The 20,503-nt window shown below is 39.3% G+C and overlaps 1 protein-coding gene across 2 annotated transcripts in view; it reads right to left on the bottom strand.

The window, feature by feature from the left end:
• ATF2 (activating transcription factor 2) overlaps window positions 1–10,925 on the bottom strand; it is a 79,881-nt gene extending 68,956 nt beyond the window's left edge. For both annotated transcript variants that reach the window (XM_040228202.1, XM_040228201.1), the window contains exon 1: window positions 10,432–10,925. The gene's annotated coding sequence lies outside the window, so the exon portion shown is untranslated. The remainder of the gene's footprint in view (window positions 1–10,431) is intronic.
• Between the last annotated feature and the right edge of the window lie 9,578 nt (window positions 10,926–20,503).

Here is a 20,503-nt window from a genome sequence, read left to right on the forward strand (position 1 = left end):
ACTCCTGGCACACTGCCACCTATTAGAGGTGTAGTAGTTTCAAGGATGGAAGCATGGCAATAGAGTCTTGGTGAAAAGAGAAAAAACTTTTTAATGTAACAGAAGCTGATTACTGTAAAATGGCAGTGCTGAATCTGAGCAGCAAAATTCTTAGAGTGAACATTAATAGTTCCTCCTGTGTCAGTGTGCTTTACACAACAGTTTATGTGGTTCTTACTTGGAAACAACTTGACTTTTTTACACCTCTATCAGCTAGGATTAGGTTTAGCTGTGAGAAAACTCAAAATAACAATGGCTTACGTGAATCAAAAGTTTATTTCTCTCACATGAAAACAGGCAGTCCTCATGACCATTAGGAACCCAGGTTCCTTCTATTTTGCAGTTTTGCCATTCTCAACATGTGGCATCTCCATCATGGCTTAAAATAACTGCTCAAGGTCTAACCGTCACAGCAGATGACAAGAAGGAAATGCGGAGATGAATGATAGCCTCCTTTCAAGGACACTTTTCAGAAATTTTACAGGAAACCTCTATTCTGGTCAGAATTTAAGTCATATGGCTAGAGCTAGCAGGGAAACTGGGAAATACATTCTTTATTTCATCATATGCTCAAGGTGGGGGTGGGGGGAAATGGAGCATCTACAATAAGGAAAAAAGACGAGAATGAATATTGGTGGATAATTAGTTTTTTCTGTCATCATACTCTGGTCATTCTAAAATGGAAGATGGTTGATACCTTGTAGAGATGCCTTATCAGTCCACTGATGGGAGCTTTAAAAAGTAGATAGTTCTGCCAGCAGCCAAGGAGCAAGACCAATGTTAATAAGGACTTCTCTAAATATGCAAGACCAATCTGTATCTGAAGACCAGAGTAAAGAAACAACCTAAATAGTTAAGGTTTGGAAGGATCATCTCACTAGGTTTTCCATAAACTTTCCATAAAAATGATTACACAGGACCGTTAGGTAAGTCATGGAGTGCCCTAGTCAAGGCTATGGTTTTTCCAGTGGTCATGTATGGATGTGAGAGTTGGACTGCAAAGAAAGCTGAGCGCCAAAGAATTGATGCTTTTGAACTGTGGTGTTGGAGAAGACTCTTGAGAGTCCCTTGGACTGCAAGGAGATCCAACCAGTCCATTCTGAAGGAGATCAACCCTGGGATTTCTTTGGAGGGAATGATGCTAAAGCTGAAACTCCAGTACTTTGGCCACCTCATGCGAAGAGTTGACTCACTGGAAAAGACTCTGATACTGGGAGGGATTGAGGGCAGGAGGAAGAGGGGACGACAGAGGATGAAATGGCTGGATGGCATCACCGACTCAACGGACTTGAGTTTGAGTGAACTCCAGGAGCTGGTGATGGACAGGGAGGCCTGGCGTGCTGCAATTCGTGGGGTCACAAAGAGTCGGACACGACCGAGTGACTGAACTGAACTGAAGGTGGGATTGGGTAAGAACTTGCCAAAAAGCTCAGTTACTAACTGCATTAGGAAAAGGCAGTGATCCCAGGAACAAACTTGAAGGGAAAGTCAACTTCTCCCTACACTTGAGTGCTGAGCTCCCATACGTGACAGCCAAGTGTGAATTTGGAGCTCCATTTCCTTATTGCACAAACTGTTGAAAGGAGAACTTGTACTTTACCTTGAATAAAGTTGGCTGAAAAGGCCTTAATATGTTTAAACCTTCTGATGCAAATACCAAAAGTGATAATGACTCTTATTTCAAAGCTGACAACAAAATTCTGTTTTATATACAGACTGTTTCTTAAAGGAAAAGGGTCCAGAAGAGGGTATTCTGCTAGACAAATGCAAAATGGGGACTATGAAAGGAGCAGCAATTCAAAGCACAAATGGCTCTGTGGGATAGCTCAAAGGTTCATATCCTCCAGAGAGAGATAAATTTCTGCAAATTATTTCTTTCATGGAAATGCTTAAGTATGGCTTCAGATTTTCCTATTGAATATCTCCATTTAGTTCAGCAGCTGCTTACAAAAGACCAGGAACTTATATCTAGAAAGCAGGAAGATAGCCTTCTGATCTTTACTTGAAGCAAAAGCAACAACATTAAGCCAGCCAGCTGAACCTGCCAAACAGAGCTCATGTTTAATGCATACAAGGTTAAGCTGATTATCTAGACTTTGAAAAACATGAAAAATAAAGGTTTGTTTACAACTTGAAGGGCACAAAGGTAAGGACTCTCTCCTTTACACTATCCTACCCCAGCTATGTGTGTCTTATACTTGGATAAAATCAACTTGTAGGTAAGGGGTAGGATCTCTGTCTGCTAAAGGGCACAAACACTACAAATGGCAAGTATTCAGGAAAGAGAAACTGTGCCAAGGAACAGGGCCCAAAAAGGTAGACATTAGTGTGAGAAAGGAATTAACTCTACTTAAGGGTGATTCTGGGAGAGAAGCTAGCTTCCGGCCTTGTGGAAGCAGAAGAGCTAGGTGGGTGGGGGAATAGACTTTCAAAGCAGCAACGTTCAGACAGGTATCTGTATTACTGCAGATACACTAAGACTTTTCAACGGACTCATAAGTAAGACATGTTTTAAGAAAATCAATTCCTGTATCTTCAACTTCCCTATGTTTGCTTTCCTAATAATAATCTGCCTGCTTTCCCTAAGTGTTCATAATTCCATATTTGAAAAGAAAGCCATACCAAATATTATTACAATGCATTGCTCTGGATTATAAAAATCTCCATGGAACAAAACAAGCGGCTGATTTAAAATAAGAGTGTCTTAAAGCCTCCATTAATCAAGGCACCTTTATAAATAGTGCTGTTAAAGCAAAGCATGGCTTTTCAAGAATGGTGTCGTGCCTAGTGTTGAGGAATGTTTTGAATTCAGATGTATTGAACAATGTGATGACAGGAACAAAACCCCTTTCATTTAATGATTGCCTCTTCTAGTCTCAAAATACTGTGGAAAAATGCATTGTCCTGAGAGTGAGCTTCATGAGAACAAAGCAAAGAGGAAATCAATAGGAAACTTTGTAAAGTTCAATTTATATTTGTTGCAAAGAAGTAGGATAAGGTGATGTGATCAAAATAGTTTAAAGCATTAAAATACCCTGGATTCAAATAAAATTAATTATACGTTCAGTAAGAAAAAGGAATAAAAATGCTCAGTTGTTAAAGGTGAATTAAGTCATTTGTTTTTTTAAACCAATGACAGATCGAATCACTAAGGATCACAGTTGACGCTCGAACGACTCCAGGCACCAATCTTCCATACAGTCCAAAACCCGAATGTAACTTAAGAGATGTCCTCTGTATCTGTGGATTCTCCACTTTTTATGCTCCCACAGATTGAACTACTGGCAGGTGACGCAGTAATGTATATACTACTGAAAAAAAATCCACATACGTCAACCCATGCAGTTCAAACCTGTGTTCTTCAAAAATCAACTGTACTTAGAATGGTGTCAATATCTTGAAAAGTCAGAAATCATTCTTTTTTTCAACTCGTTGTTTAGTCACTAAGTTGTGTCCGATTCTTTGTAACCCCATGGACTGCAGCATGCCAGGCTTCCTTGTCCTTCACTATCTCCCGGAGTTTGCTCAAACTCATGTCCATTGAGTCAGTGATGCCATCGAAACATCTCATCCTCTGTTGCTCCCTTCTCCTCTTGCCCTCAATCTTTTCCAGCATCAGGGTCTTTTCCAATGGGCTGTCTCTTCACATTAGGTGGCCAAAGTACTGAAGCTTCATCATCAGTCCTTCCAAAGAATATTCAGGACTGATTTAAGATTGACTGGTTTGATCTCCTTGCTGTCCAAGGGACTCTCAAGAGTCTTCTCCAACACCACAGTTTGAAGTATAAATTCTTTGGCAGTCAGCCTTCTTTATGGTCCAATTCTCACATTCATACATGACTACTGGAAAAACCATAGCTTTGATATACAGACCTTTGTCAGCAAAGTGATGTCTCTGCTTTTTAATACACCATCCAAGTTTATCAAAACTTTTCCTCCAAGGAGCAAGCATCTTTCAATTTCATGGCTGCAGTCACTGTCCAGTGATTTTGGAGCTCAAGTAAATGAATCTGACACCGTTTCCACTTTTTCCCCATCTATTTGCCATGAAGTGATGGGATTGGATGCTAAGATCTTCATTTTCTGAATGATGAGTTTTAAGCCAACTAAAACTAAACTTACAAAGAAAAATTTTAGGAATCAACTTAGAAATGTGCAAGAGTACATACATAGTTCATCAAATTTATTTTCAGGAGTATATGTACCAAACCCCAATCCCCCTGGAATCTATGAATAGGTTATGTTACAGAGGAAAATGGACTTTGCAGATATAAAAATGGTCACAGATTCTAAAACAGGAAGGTTATCCTGGGTTATCCAAATGGGCCAATCTGACCATATGACCCAGTGAGAGCAGAGAACTTTCTCTGTCAGATTCTGACAGCAGCAGAAGTCAGAGATAAGCAAGAGATAGGCTTTACTTGCCATTACTGGAGGCAGCAATACTGAAAACATTTTAGCTTCTACGAGTGAAGACCAGCTCCAACTGACAGTCAACGAGGAAAGAGGATCGGCAGTCCTGTAACTGTATGCAGTCAACAATCCAAATGAACTGGAAAGTGGATTCTTCCTCAAGAGACTCCCCACCTCCCCCCAAAAATGCAGCTCTGTGAACATACCGATTTAGACTTTGTAAGGCCCTAAAAAGAGGGCCCAACTGGACTTCTGACAAAAGTTGTGAGATAAATTTCGGTTGTTCTATAATGCAAAGTATGTGGTTATTTTTGATGAGGAATAGAAAATTAATAAAGCAAAAATCGTAGGGACTCAGGAGGACAGGCTTGCAGATCAAGGAACTGCACAGATTTATTAGAGTTTTCTCTGTGCTCTAATTTCCCTCTCATATCTTGGTAAGCACCAAAAAAAAAAAAGCCAAGAAATGATCCTAGAGCTCATACTGGGAACAGCAGTATAGTCATAATAAACTTAAACCTAAGAAGCTGAAAACTTGAAGCTGTATGCTAGAAGGACTTCATTCCCCTTTCAAGGTTTAAGATTCTTTGAGTTTCTAAGCTAGGAAAAATTTAAATGGTATGATTGCACTACTATCCTCTCCAGTAAGAAAAATATACTAGTTTCAGGATTGTCCAAAAAAAGTGAAATTACTGTCTATGTAAAACATTTAAGTACAGTGCATAGCACTCATACAGTATCTGTTCAGTTTATTATAAATTTTACTGTTTTACTTTGACTTTAAATGTACATTTTCCTAATAATCCTAATCTTACTACCTCCTTTATTTTTAAGTCTCAAGGTGAGAACTAGTTAAATTTTTAGACAGAAGTTTTTTTAAATTAATCTTTAACCCATGAATTTGATGTTATCCCCTCAAGTTATCCGGTACATGTTTAGTTCATCAGTGTAAGGAAGTGAGAAAAATATAAGCTCAGCTTTAAGGATGAAAGCAGTAGTTTTTAATTGTTGCCCACTCCCAGCAGACATGGGACTTGCCAGGTGGCACAGTGGTAAAGAATCTGTCTGCCAAAGCAGGAGACGCAATAGACACAGGTTCGATTCCTGAGTCAGAAAGATTCCTTGGAGTAGGAAATGGCAACCCACTCCAGTATTCTTGCCTGGAAAATTCCACATACATACGCACAGCACACATGACAGATGTTCTTCATACATATCACCACTCCCAAGAGTATACCAAAGTCTTGATGGAATTCCTCAAAGCTGATGAGATACATGAAGAGCATCACAGACTTTTCTCAATACTGTATTCATGAAAGGACATTGAGTGCAGATGGCCCTGTGGATTCAAACAACCTTGAATCAAAAATATTTGGGGGAACAAGACTTCCTTCGTGGTCCAATGGTTAAGGCTCTGTGCTTCTAATGCAGGGGGCACAGGTTCAATCTCTGGTCAGGGAAGTTCCAATATCCCAAGCAGTGTGGCCAAAAAAAAAAAAAAAAAAATTGGGGGGAAGAAATTTCAGAAAGTTCTAAAAAGCAAATCTTGTGTTTGTCTCCTGCTGGCAACCATTTACACAGAATTTACACTGTATTAGGTATCATAAGTAATGTAGAGATGACTTAAAGAACATGGGAGGATATACTTAGGTTATATGCAAATACAATGCCATTTTATATATGGGAATTGAGTATCAATAAATTTTGGTATCCACAGGGGATCCTGGAACCAAACTTCCACAGATATTGAGGGATAGCTGTATGTGAATAGTTAAATCAGCCCAATGTCTCAAAATATTCTTTAATGAAAAGAACAGTAGTCCAATTTTTAAGTCAAACTTCACTTCTCAAGTGAGTTGATTATTCCCAGACCTCTACTTCCTAGGTGATACAAGGTAAGCAAGTTCTTAAAGTTTAAAATTACAATAGAACAAGATTAGAAATATATAAACACAAAGAACTTACAGATTAGTGGTTATGAATATGAACAGTGCTAATCCAAGTTTTTACCAATAACATTATTTTAGACTTGGTAATCATATCAGTTATGTGAAATAACATCTCCAGCATTGTTTTTGCTCAAGGAAGATGAACAAAATGTGCTTCTTGATCACTGCTTTTCCTCACTAAAAACTTATCTCTGTTTAAATAGAAAATTCACAGCTAAGCAAGAATTAAAATAATTCATAATCACCACTCAAGAATACATCAATAATAATTTTTCATTATGAAGAGGGCACAAATAAGATATAGATTATGTACAATTCCCATAACAATACTAGTAAGCTTACCTCCTCCTACACCATACAAAGTATGTCAAAATTCAAGTAAATGAAAGAGATATTACCTCAGAAGTAACCCTCATTCCAACATCCATATTTCACAATCATTAAAATCTATCTTACAAAAGATAAAAGATACCAGTGACTCTCAACACTGTGACTGAGAAATGATGTTGTCCTTATAGTAAATAATTAGTAAAGAAATCAAAAGCACAAATATCAGAAGTATGGTCTTTAAATTGAATCATCTCTTCCACTGAGGAGAGGAAGAAATAAAAGGTCTCACTGAAATGTTTATAGTGGGATTGGTGAAGTAGAAGAAAATGATAACTGGATTGCACAGAAATCACAGTATCACAATTTTATCATTTCAGTGATTTCTGGTAACACTATCCTAGCAAGTATCCAATAAATAAAAAGAAACTCACTAACCCAAACAATAGAATAAGAAAAAAACTAAGTTATAAAACTGGAATGTCAAAAAGATTCAGGTTCCATGAGGCAAACTAAAGAATGTTTAGGTAACATATTTATAAACTTAAGGTCATTATTAAGGTAGCCATATAATACCAAAGTACACCTGTTGATTTACCAACTGGCTTTTGCCAATTACAATCATTCCCACCTGTCTTTCTCAACTAATCTCTCCAATAATAAGCTACTATTACTGTTGGGACTGGGCCTCTCAGGTGGCTCAGTGGTACAGAATCAGCCTGCCAAGCAGGAGAGAAAAGTTTGATACCTGTATTGGGAAGATCCCCTGGAAAAGGAAATTGTAACCCACTCCAATATTCCTGCCTGGGAAATCCCAAGGACAGAGGAGCCTGGCAGTCCATGGGGTCGCAGAGTTGGACACAACATAGCAACTAAACAACAACAGCTGTTGGGAGTGCTTTCTATTCCTTGGATATTGTGACAGAAAAAATGACTGAGAATCACTATCTTTGTTAAGACACAGACTGCAGACATGGGTGAATAGGCCTAGCTCCCAAAGCATTTATTTACATCCCTTCTTGTTGCAAAAAATGTTTTTAATTACTACAATTACCAAAATGCCAAGAGAAACAAAAGACATCACTAAAAATAAAAATATAAATGAATGTATCAGTTTCAAGCTTGTTAAAAAGAATTAAGTGAAAGTAATAATTATCTATTTACAATTATAATATATATGTAAAATAATTCCAATTATTGTTGGCCTTAAAGATCCACAAACTTCCTTAAATTTCTTTGAAACTATACCTTACACTAACTTTTTAACCTTAAAAAACAGAAATAAGATGTTTTGTGGGATTGGCCCCTAGATCCGAACTGATGAATACTATTGCTACTACCTCCTCGTTAAGTTACATTAAGAGAACATGAGGAATTTTATGTACGTTCTTAGTCTTAAGGAATAGGTGTGAGAATAAGATAAACCCAGAAATATAGGAAGTTAAACTACTGACTATAACTGCTAATTTGTTTTATTTACAGTACATTTTAATTAGAGCCTAGAATAACATTTTATGTATTAATTTTAAAAAATAAATTATTGCTACTCACTAGGTTTTCAATGAGAGACTGGTGAAAATCTGGTTTTAAATAGGGAGACTTCAACTACTTTGTTGGAAGACATTACAGTAAGACTATTAAAGAGAAATAAGTACCAGCTTATAGTCTTTATTTCATAATGGAAGGAAGAGATTGAAAACAAAAATGAGTGGAAACAGCATGTACAGTGCGACTGTTTACTTGATCTAATATGATCTAACAATTTACCAGCAGAGAACATACAAGTCATTAAACCCCAACTTTTCCAAAATTCAAAAATTTAAGTAGAAAAAATGTAGATGATTAATTGAAAGTTAATGCTAATTATAGGTAGTAGAAATTTGAGGCAGAGTATATCGTTTTTAAAAACGAAATTTATATAGCTTCTAAATCCTAAATACAAATACTCCAATTTATGAAAGAGCTGACACAATCATTTTTACTGTTAATCTTAGTTTTAAAACATGAAACAAATATTCCAAGTAAAGTAAATGTAGGAATTTCTGGATTACATTATCTAATAGATAATATACTGCCCCAAATATGAAATAAACATTCTAATAAAATGTTTTAAAAAGAACTTCTAGAAAATACAATCAAATCTGCAGACGGTATTATGTACCTTAAAAACATAAGCACAAAAGCAACTGAAAGCTCCATCCTTAATGACAATTAAAAAGATTCAATTATCGATGGCCTTAATTGTTTGATATGAAGAAAGGCATCTCCATTTTTTTTTAACATACTTTACAATGATGTTCCTGCAGTTTTGAGAACAGTGTTTTTAGTAGATTATTGAAGTCAGTGTAATCAATTAAATAACAAAATATAATTGCTATTATATTTGTCTTTCAGGGCACTTAACCATACAGAGATGACTTTCTAAGAAGCTTCTCACCTTCATAGTTTTGGTACAAAAGACCAAAGATATAGGTTTTAAGATAATGCCTAGAGAAACTGACAATGGTTATAAATTTCTTCAGATGACAAAAAATGTGCTCAGTGTAACAGTTTTTGTTATGATTTCAAATCTATACATTAAGTGTATCTACTATGTCTTCAAATTTTAATATTCCCTAGAAATTGTTACTTTTACACAATAATAGGTATTAGTCAATAGCCTAAAGTCCATCAGGAGTAATCCCTTTTACTCCATCATATTCACAGTAGTTTTGCTCTTGGTCTGGCCAGTTTTAAAACTCTTCATTAAGCAAAGGCAAAGATAATTTTATACGATATAAGGGGACAAAAATAGTCCCCATCTCTTTCGCTCTCTCCCTCCTTCTAGTGCCAGTTGAACCAGTGAACACAGAACCACCACCACCTCCCTCCCCGCCCCGACACACACATACACATACTCTCGGTACTGGTCCCCAGGGCATCAATTAAAAAAAAAAAAAAAGTTATACCCCTACAGATTCTCTGCAGTCTACCCAGGAAGGCTTAAATTTAAAAAAAAAAAAAAAATGGGGGAAAATACTAGAATCAATCTGCACCCGCACCTCAGCCCCGCCCCATCGGGAAAAAGTGGGGGGTGGCGGGAGTGAGAAGGGGCAGAAAGGACAGAAAAGGCAAAGACTTCCAGCTCCCCCAGGTTCTCCACTCCATTTGTTCCGTCAGCTTCCACCGCAGCCAGAGACCCCTGACCCTATTTTCAACGGCGCCTCCAGTTCCTCCCCACGCCACCATCATACACAGTGCCCAACCACAGAGTGCAGAGACCAGAGCCGGCCCTCTTCCTGTTCCATCCCAGAACTGAAGGGGGGTTTCCCTGCGCCCTCTGCGACTCCGACATGTGCCCCCGGGACCTCTGAACTGACCAGAGAAGGGGAAGGTACATCGGGGGAGGGGTCTAAGAGAAGCCGTTATTCCTTTTTCCTCCACGTTAGGAAAGCGCGCGAGCGGGGAGGGGCCGGAACAACAAATGCCAGTTACCTAACGGTCCGGCCTGGCCAGTCCGGCTCCAGAAGCCGACGCCGCGCGGGCCGCAGAGGCGGCAGCGCAGCCACAGCCGCCCCGAGGGCTAGGCACAGAGGTAGGAGAGCCCGAGGTGATGGGAAGCGGGGGGTGGGGACTATGGTGAGCGACGTCGCCATGTTAGTGCCTTCTTTCTCCGTATCCCTACAGTCTCCAGTCCTGCGGCCCTCTCCTCATCACTACTCACCTTTCCAGCTCACTAGTTCATGCTCTTTTCGGTCGTTGCGAAGACCCAAGCTCCACGGTGTTTACAAACTACCCCTAGAGGAAAGGGCTGAACCGCACTTTAAAGGCCACGGGCTCCCACAGGCTTCCGTCCTCTCTCGCGAGATCGGACTGACAACCCTTCTCTCCGCCCACTCCCGGCATCCCTCCTTTCTTCTCGCGCCCCTCCCCTACACGCACACTCCCCTTCTAGCCTTCCTTCAGACGGAGCGCCTCCGGGTCAGGTGGTTCCGTCAGGCTTAAGGAAGGGGGTGGGACTTCAGGAGGGCAGGGAAATTGGGGCGGGAACCAAGGGATACTCGGGCGCTGATTATTGGATAGAGAACTCGAAGGGCGGGAAGCAGTTATGGAGGGGGCGGGACCAGAGAGTCAAAAGAGCTGTGTCTCTGTAACCCGCGAGCGACTGAAGACTGTGATTGGCAGACGGCTGGGAGGCGGGCGCGAGTGTGGGGCGCTGGAGCAGGTGGATGTTGAGGTCGCGTGAGGTTGATGGTGTGCAGGAAGGAAAGGTGAACTCTGGGAAGGTTGCGAGCGGCGGCAGAGAAAGCAGGAGTCCTCTGAGCCCAGCTCCGGAAACCTGGTATTTCCGTTGCTCTCACTTCCCGGTCCTAGGTAGAAAGGAGAGTAAAGCGTAGGGAGGCGCTCACCAGAACCCACCTTCCAGCTACAACTGAACCCTGAGACGCAGAGCTTCGGTTTAGAAGAAGCAGAATGTGCTGGAAATTAACTCGAGCCCCCAACACGTCTGAAATGGGAAAGCAAGATGTCAGTTCTGAAAATAAGCGAGAAAGCCTTTACTATGAATGGCATTTTTTCGAATTTTACTAAGCAATAGCTGAAACTGATTCCTCCGGCTCTTAGCGCCCTGTACGTGATGCTAGCATATAATTATGTTCAAAGTAACTTACCAAAAGGAAATACAGTGCTTTACACTATATCTCCCTAACTTAAAATAGTAACAAGGACTTTTTTATGAGAAAATCTTCCATATTACGGTGTATCCTATTTTATCAATTTTCCTTTACTAAGTAGTTACAGGCAAAAATACATCAATTTTAGTAGAGATAATTTCAAATCTTTAGAACATGAACAACTCCGTGTTAACACTTTAGAGAAAACCAAAGGACACTAATACGGCATAGAAATAGCGCTCTTTCCACATTACTATCCTACTGCTTCACAGGTCGATGCAATACCAAGAAAATATCTGTCAAACTTTGAAGGTACCTGTTTAAAAAGTGTGTGTGTGTGTGTGTGGGGTGTCATTTGATTAACATGAAGAACAAAAGAGATCATATTTATTGCACTACAGTTTACACAAATACACTCCTACAAACAGAAGTAGAAATCTGTGATTCTTTTTACAACTTAAATGTTTCAAATGTTAACTGCAGGGATATTGGTTGTTCAATAAATACACACTAGCACCGTTGAAAAGTATGATAGGGACCCCTGTGAAAATCTGCATTAGTTTCTTAAAAGCACATTTTTTCCAGTGCCTTTTTTTCTGCTTATTAAGTGATCATTTCTAGTCTGTAGCAAAATTATGAATTGAGTTTACATATGAACATATTTGCTCGACAATAAAAACTTCACCTGCTAATGCAGGAGACATAAGAGACATGGGTTCAATCCCTGGGTTGGGAAGATCCCCTGGAGAAGAGAATGGCAAACCACTTTAATATTCTTGCTTGGAGAATTCCATGGACAGAGGAGCCTGGTGAGCTTTAGTCCATGGGGTCCCAAAGAGTCAGACACAACTGAGCAACTAACACTTTCACTTTCATGAGCATAACTGGTACTCTCGAACATCTCCAAACTCAAGTGAAACAGAAACTGTTGGAAGATCGTGGGGCATGTATTTGACAGTAAAAGAACTGCAGTTCAGTAACGGTATCTGGCATTAAGCAGGTTTCCGGTCTGTATGCCTGTATGTGAGTCAACAAACCCCTCTTTTAAAACTAATATCATTACTCAAGAGATCTGAAAGAAGCCAAAGTATTGACACAGTTTATGTCTCAACTTAAAATGAAAGTACCATCCCTATAGGACTTCCCTGGTGGCTTCCCTGGTTAAGCATCTGTCTACAATGCAGGAGACCTGGGTTCGATCCCTGGGTCGGGAAGATCCCCTGGAGAAGGAAATGGCAATCCACTCCAGGACTATTGCCTGGAAAATCCCATGGACAGAGGAGCCTGGTAGGCTACAGTCCATGGGGTCGCAAAGAGTTGGACACGACTGAGCGACTTCATTTCACTTCACCATCCCTATATGTTAGTAACACTGTAGTACTGTTAGTGTAGCGTAACATTGATTGTTAAAACCTCAGGAGCTCAGGGATTAGATCTGATAGAGTACCTGAAGAACTATGGGTGGAGGTTCGTAACATTGTACAGGAGGCAGTGATCAAAACCATCCCCAAGAAAAAGAAGTGCAAAAAGGCAAACTGGTTGTCTGAGGAGGCCTTGCAAATAGTTGAGAAAAGAAAGAAGTGAAAGGCAAAGGAAAAAAAGAAAGATATACCCACCTGAATGGAGAGTTCCAAAGAATAACAAAGGGAGATGATAAAGCCTTCCTAAGTGAACAATGCAAAGAAATAGAGAAAAACAATAAAATGGGAAAGACTAGAAATCTCTTCAAGAAAATCAGAAATACCGAGGGAACATTTCATGCAAAGATGGGCACAATAAAGGACATAAACAGTAATGGACCTAACAGGAGCAGAAGATATTAAGAAGAGGTGTCAGGAATACACAGAAGAACTAAAACAAGATCTTAATGACCCGGATAACCACACTGGTGTGTTTGATCAGTCACCTAGACCCAGACATCCTGGAGTGTGAAGTCAAGTGGGCCTTAGGACACATCACTACGAACAAAGCTAGAGGAGGTGATGGAATTCCAGCTGAGCTATTTCAAATCCTAAATTGACTGAGTGGATCACAACAAACTATAGAAAATTCTTAAAGAGAATACCAGACCACCTTGCCTGCCTCCTGAGAAACCTGTTTGCAGGTCAGGAAGCACAGTCAGAACAGACATATAACAATGGACTGGTTCAAAATTGGGAAAGGAGTACAAGGTGTATATGTCACCCTGTTTACTGTATACTGTCACATGTCACTCATTTATAAGTGAGTTATAAATGTTACAGCATTCCAAATTAGATGAATTAAAAAAAAACATTTTCCATTCACTTATGTCAAAAATTTGAAATTCTTTTCTCTAGTTTTGATTCATTTTCAGTTGGCAGTAGGTTTGGTTTTAAATTTCTCCTCTTCATCCCTCCTCCTCCAGGACTTTGCCAAGTTGATAATTATCTACATAGTGGGTTAAAACATATTTTTTAAAAAGTCTTTGGGAGTCTTTTTAGACAAGAGAAGAATCATTAGTAATACAGATGGTACCCTGATCTGTTGTGAGGATGCTGCTGCTGCTGCTGAGTCGCTTCAGTCGTGTCCGACTCTGTGCGACCCCATAGACTGCAGCCCACCAGGCTCCCCCGTCCCTGGGATTCTCCAGGTGAGAACACTGGAATGGGTTGCCATTTCCTTCTCCAATGCATGAAAGTGAAAAGTCAAAGTGAAGTCGCTCAGTTGTGTCCAACCCTCAGCGATTCCATCGACTGCAGCTTTCCAGGCTCCTCCGTCCATGAGATTTTCCAGGCAAGAGTAGTGGAGTGGGTTGCCATTGCCTTCTCCAGTTGTGAGGATACATTTTGCTAATTTTCTAAAGAGAAAATATATCAAAACTGAAAAAACATAAAAGAGGTCAGAGGAGGACTTGCCTGGCTGTCCAGTGGTTAAGACTCCATGCTTCTAATGCAGGGAATTTGGGTTCAGTTCCTGGTTGGGGAACTAAGATCCCACATGCCATGCAGCCAAAAAATTAAAAACTTTTTTAAAAATGAAGGAGGTCAGAGGGAAAAACGGGTGGAATGAATGCAAATCTGTTACATATACCTGTAGCAGTTTGGCGTAGCAAAGCAGCTTACTTCATGTACATCTAGTTCCACAACAGTTCCTTCACGGCAGCTTTTCTGCAATGGAGAAAACATTCGGTGTGTACAAAACGCAGCCAGTAGTTTCACTTTTGATCCTGTGAACTTGTAAGCTCACTACAAGCTTTTTTTTTACAAGGGCGGGAAACTTCTGGACTGCTTCTTTGCCTGTCTTATTATTCCTCATATGTATCTATCTAACTTACTCCTAGGAAAATTAGTGAGGACCTGGTGAACCACCTTTAAGAAACTGGCACGACTTCTGAATAAAACTGGTGTTCATTCGATACAAGGAGAGACTATTTGAAGAAAACACCTTTCTGTTGAAAAAAGCGTCCATTACTAAATAAACACAAGGAACAATGGTGGCCTCTAAATGCTCTCAAAACCTTCCCAATGCCACAGAATGTTGTGTTTCCATCTTATTTAGAAGTATTTATGAGATTATTAATCCATAAATCTTGTTATTGTTCATAAGAATGCTACTAAAACCCTACTATATATACTGATAGAGAAATATCTATCTATACAGAGTAAAATGGGAAGATTTAATTTATAAGATGTAGTATCTGTTTGTAACTAAACAAAACATAGCATAGTCCAGGGCATCCCTTATGTCTGCCTTGGACTAGGGGAAAGAGTCTGTACATTTTCACAGATATCCTCAAGGTGCAGCTCAGTACAGTGGTTTAGATTTTGCCTGTGGAATCAGGAAGGGTGTGTTTATGTGTGTCTGTGTGGTGTGAAGCAGAATAATTACCCACCCGCCTGATATCTGAAAGATGAAGACTGCATAGCCTAAGATACTTTAGTTGATTTTGGGGGTAGCTTCTATCCCGTAGCAGATTCTCTCTCTTGTACACTGCCAGAGTTTTCTCGTACACTGACAGCCATGACCTACGATATAGTTATCTCTTGGCGCCTGTTCTCACCATGGAAATTTCCATTCTGAACATTTCAAGTGCAAGGAAGACCACTACACACCTCCCGCCCCCAATCTTTGGTTCTCAAAAGAATTTATCATTGTGTGTGGCATTGTGGAGCTGTATTTATCTTCAAATTACACCGATTAGCTTATGCCAGCTTCAGTGACACCAGCCCAAAGAGAGAGAATGGAATTTAAGGCCTCGTTTTCATTCTTCATCTCAATGACTTCTCTTATCTCTCTCATCCCACTCCCTACAGAGAGGGTTTGTCATCATTATGGTCTGCTTTCACACACTATTAAATTACCTGTAAAGTAGAACTACTCCCAGAATAAAGACTTTTATCTGTCCTTTGTGTCTACCCTTCCTGGCTCCCATATCTAGTCTACCTATCAACCTGAGGCCCAAATAAGACCAAAACCATGAGTTCCTTATTTATCAGAAACCAAGGTAGGTCTAGTCATATGGACTCTCCTGGGCCCTAGCTAATACCTAGCTCTTTCCAGTTACCTTCTTACCTTGGACACAGTCTCTCAGGTTCACTGTCAACCAAATGCCTTGTCTATTTTTCTCAAGTGTCAATATTTATGGAACATAAAACATGCTCAATAAGTCAGGCACTGTTCCTGGCCCTAAGACCACAACATTAAACAAGGCAAAGTCCCCTAAGCAGATCCTCATGGTGGGAGGAGGGGCAACACAGTATGTATATAAATAGTAAGATAACTCAGTGGTAAGTGCTATGGAGAAAAATAAAGCAGGAGTGTGATAACATGCAGTATTATAAGCTTACTCCTTTTATACAGGTTTACAGGACTTGAGAACTACAGATAGTTTAGACCTCTCTAGAGAAGTAGATAAATGCTTTGAACTGTCCTTTAGATACAAATCTTGAGGGAATAATACTGAGCTGTCCAGCATCCGAGAGACTCAGCCAACCTATGCAGCTATTTGAGGAAGCAAATCCTGTGACTTTTTTGTAAGAGGAGCAGATCCTGGAATTTCCATGGCTGGGAATTGCTGACTAAATGGTTTTTGTTCAAAAGCAGCCACTGACAACAACCATGAGTCCTTTTAGGAGTCTCTACCAAGATCTGCTGCAGGATGAGAGCTAACGCTAATAGGCAGAACAATCAGGAGCTCTTGGATTTATGAGTCCCTGTTGATCTTAGGTCAGTTCTTCCCTTCATTATTGTTCAGAAAGAAGCTCTAAATTACAAAATATCTAAGAGACAGATTACTTATATTATTTGGGAGAAAGAAGTATAGAGTCTTGCCAAGAACCTATGCCAATTTTTTGAGATTATAAAGAGATTGATAGCTAAAAGGATATGACCTAGGGAGACAGGTTACTCTCAATTTACAAAATTGACATTTCTATAGATTTTTGAGATGTGTATTGAAGCCTGTTTTCTCTCTGACAAATTAGACCAGTGTTTCTCAACTTCCTGACTCTGTACCTCATAACCACATGTTAACATAAGTAACATTTTGGGGAAAAATAGTATTTTCCAAAACAAAAGGAATAAAATTTTCACAAATTATTATGTCATGCTTAAGAGAAGATAGTTGCATTATTCTATCTTCTTCTGCACTTGATTTGCAGTTGAAGTATATGATGAAAATCTAGCCCCACGGAGTTATGTAAATGGAAGAGAGGACCTCATCTCCCTGAAGGGCTCTTGGGGCTCTCAGAATTCTCAGACCACACTTTAAGAATCACTGCAGTGTATCACTGCATAATGTATCACTGCAAGTGGTACACTGCAATAGGGAGGAGAAAACAAGTCTCCCAATGAGTGAGTTGATAGCTTTTTGAAAGATAAAGGAGTCTGAGTCGTGGCATGCTGGCAATTGTAGTATTCTGGTAGTGCTTCTTTGAGAAGCACTGTAAGCTTTGAGTTCAATGTATTAATATATACAGATAATCTGGGCTCCTTGTTAAACTTCAGATTCTGATTCAAAAGATCTGCTGTGAGGCTCCAGAACCTATAGTTCTAACAAGCTCCCAGATGATACTAATGGTGTTGATCCACGGACACCACTTTGAGTAGCATTGTTCAAGTAAATTATGATATACACATCACCAGAAAACCTTTAGGACTATGCACAAGTGAGCTTCTGTGTGTGAGGGAAGTGTAGGATGGGGACAAGTGGAGGAAAGAGAGAAGTATAAACAAACTCATGCTAAATACTTTAAAAATAAACTATTAAGATGCTATTGTTTCTTATAAATCCTATTCAGTTCAGTTGCTCAGTCACGTCTGACTCTGCGATCCCATGGACTGCAGCATGCCTACTTCCCTGTCTATAACCAACTTCCCTGTCCATCACCAACTCATCCTCAAACTCATGTCTATCGCGTCGGTGATGCCATCCAACCATCTCATCCTCTGTCGTCCCCTTCTCCTCTTACCTTCAATCTTTCCCAGCATCGGGGTCTTTTCCAATGAGTCAATTCTTCGCATCAGGTGGCCAAAGATTTGGAGTTTCAGCTTCAGCATCAGTCCTTCCAATGAATAAATCCTATACTATGACAGATTTTCACTACTACTTGTTAACTATCAAAGCAAGCTAAGGCATAATGTTGCTATGTTTGTTGAGGCAGAGGAGAATGGTATTAGATCTGAAAAAAAAATTTTTTTGCCCCTAATAATTGGGCAAGTAGTGATAGACCATCTCTGAAGTTCATAGTATTATCAATAGAGTAATACCATGAAATTATGAAATTTATATATTCTCAGCATGTACAGAAATTCAGCAACTCATTATTTCATGTGTAGAAACCACATTTTTAAAAGGTTTTGCAGAGGACAGTACTGCAATAAAACAAACTTTTCTTTACTTATCATGCAAACAAAACCATATTAGCTAAAATGATCAAACAGAATTTTAAGCTTACAGTAGAAGCATGAGATAGTTTGATTCTTAAATGTTATTTCCCATTTCTCTACAATTCTTCCTTAAGCTTAACTTCAATAACATTATTTTCTACCCAACTTTAGCCGTTCAGCAACTTACCCACAAAATTTCATCATTCCTTGGACCTACCTTACTTCTGAGATCTTGAACACTGAAATTTAAAAGAATTTGTCTAAACATTGAAAGGATCTCCAACCTTATTGAAATCTCTAGGCCCTTAATCCCTCCCTTTGAAAAGTTTTTGATAAAATACACATAAAATTTACCATCTTAACCATTTTAAGTCTACATTCCAGTCATTACATACATTCATAGTACTGTGCAAGCATTACCACCATCCATCTCCATAACTCTTTCCATCTGGTAAAATTTGAACTCTACACTCATTATTTTATAGCCCCCCCAACTCTCCCTACCTCAGCCCCTAGCAACCATGATTCTTTTTGTCTCCATGATTTTGACTACTCTTTTTTTTTTTTGAGGAACATCACACTATTTTTTACAGCAGCCATACTATTTTACATTTCTACTTACTGTGCTTAAGGATTTCATTGTCTCCCTATTCATGTCAACTTTTGTTATTTTTTGTGTAGCTATTCTCATGGGCTATTTGCATTCCCCTAATAATTAGTGACGTTGAGTATCTTTTCGTATCCTTGTTAGCCTTTTGAGTGTCTTCTTTGGAGAAATATCTATTCAAGTCCTTTGATCATTCTTAAATTGTTTTGTTGTTGAGTTTTAAGACTACTCTATATGGAACTTAATCTTATGATTTACAAATATTTTCTCCCATTGTTAAGATTTTTTATTGCACAAATTAAAAAATTTTCATGATGTCCAACTTATCTATTTTTTCGTTGCCTGTACCTGTGGTGTCAAATCCAAGAAATCTGCCACATCCAACTGTCTGCAAACTTTGCCCTGTTTTCTTTCATGAGTTTTATAGTTTTAAGTCTCATGTTTAAATCTTTAATCCAATTTAATTTTTGTAGATTGTTAATAAGGGTCCAGCTTTTTTCTCGTGCATGTGCATATCCAGTTTTCCCAATATCATTTGCTGAAGACTGTCCTTTCCCCATTGAACAGTTTAGCATTTTTATAAAAAGCTATTTTACAAAAAAATTTATTCACCCATAAAAATGAATGAAATATTGCCTTTTATAGCAACATGAATGGACCTAAGAATATTATATGTGGTGAATTCAGAGAAAGACAAATACTATATGATAAAAAGCTTCTTGATGAAACTGAAAGAGGAGAGTGAAAAAGTTGGCTTAAAGCTCAACATTCAGAAAACAAAGGTCACGGCATCTGGTCCCATCACTTCATGGGAAACAGATGGGGAAACAGTGGAAACAGTGTCAGACTTTATTTTGGGGGGCTCCAAAATCACTGCAGATGGTGACTGCAGCCATGAAATTAAAAGACGCTTACTCCTTGGAAGAAAAGTTATGACCAACCTAGATAGCATATTCAAAAGCAGAGACATTACTTTGCCGACTAAGGTCCGTCTAGTCAAGGCTATGGTTTTTCCTGTGGTCATGTATGGATGTGAGGGTTGGACTGTGAAGAAAGCTGAGTGCCGAAGAATTAATGCTTTTGAACTGTGGTGGAGAAGACTCTTAAGAGTCCCTTGGACTGCAAGGAAATCTAACCAGTCCATTCTGAAGGAGATCAGCCCTGGGTGTTCATTGGAAGGACTGATGTTAAAGCTGAAACTCCAGTACTTTGGCCACCTCATGCGAAGAGTTGACTCATTGGAAAAGACCCTGATGCTGGGAGGGCTCGGGGGCAGGAGAAGAGGACGACAGAGGATGAGATGGCTGGATGGCATCACCGACTCAATGGACATGAGTTTGGGTAAACTCCAGGAGTTGGTGATGGACAGGGAGGCCTGGCGTGCTGCAATTCATGTGGTCACAAAGAGTCGGACATGACTGAGCGACTGAACTGAACCACTTATATGTAGAGTTCAAAAAATGTACACATGAATTTACATACAAAACAGACACACAAGACAACAAACATATTGTTACCTAAAGGGAGAGAGGAGGGACAAATTAGTAGGAGTATGGAATTAACAAACTACTGTACATAAAACAGATAAGCAACAAGGACTTACTGTTGGCACATGGAATTATATTCAATACCTTGTGATAACCATGATGGAATATAATCTGAAAAAA

This window comes from Oryx dammah, unplaced genomic scaffold (assembly GCF_014754425.2).
Source record: "Oryx dammah isolate SB20612 unplaced genomic scaffold, SCBI_Odam_1.1 HiC_scaffold_27, whole genome shotgun sequence".
NCBI lineage: Eukaryota > Metazoa > Chordata > Mammalia > Artiodactyla > Bovidae > Oryx > Oryx dammah.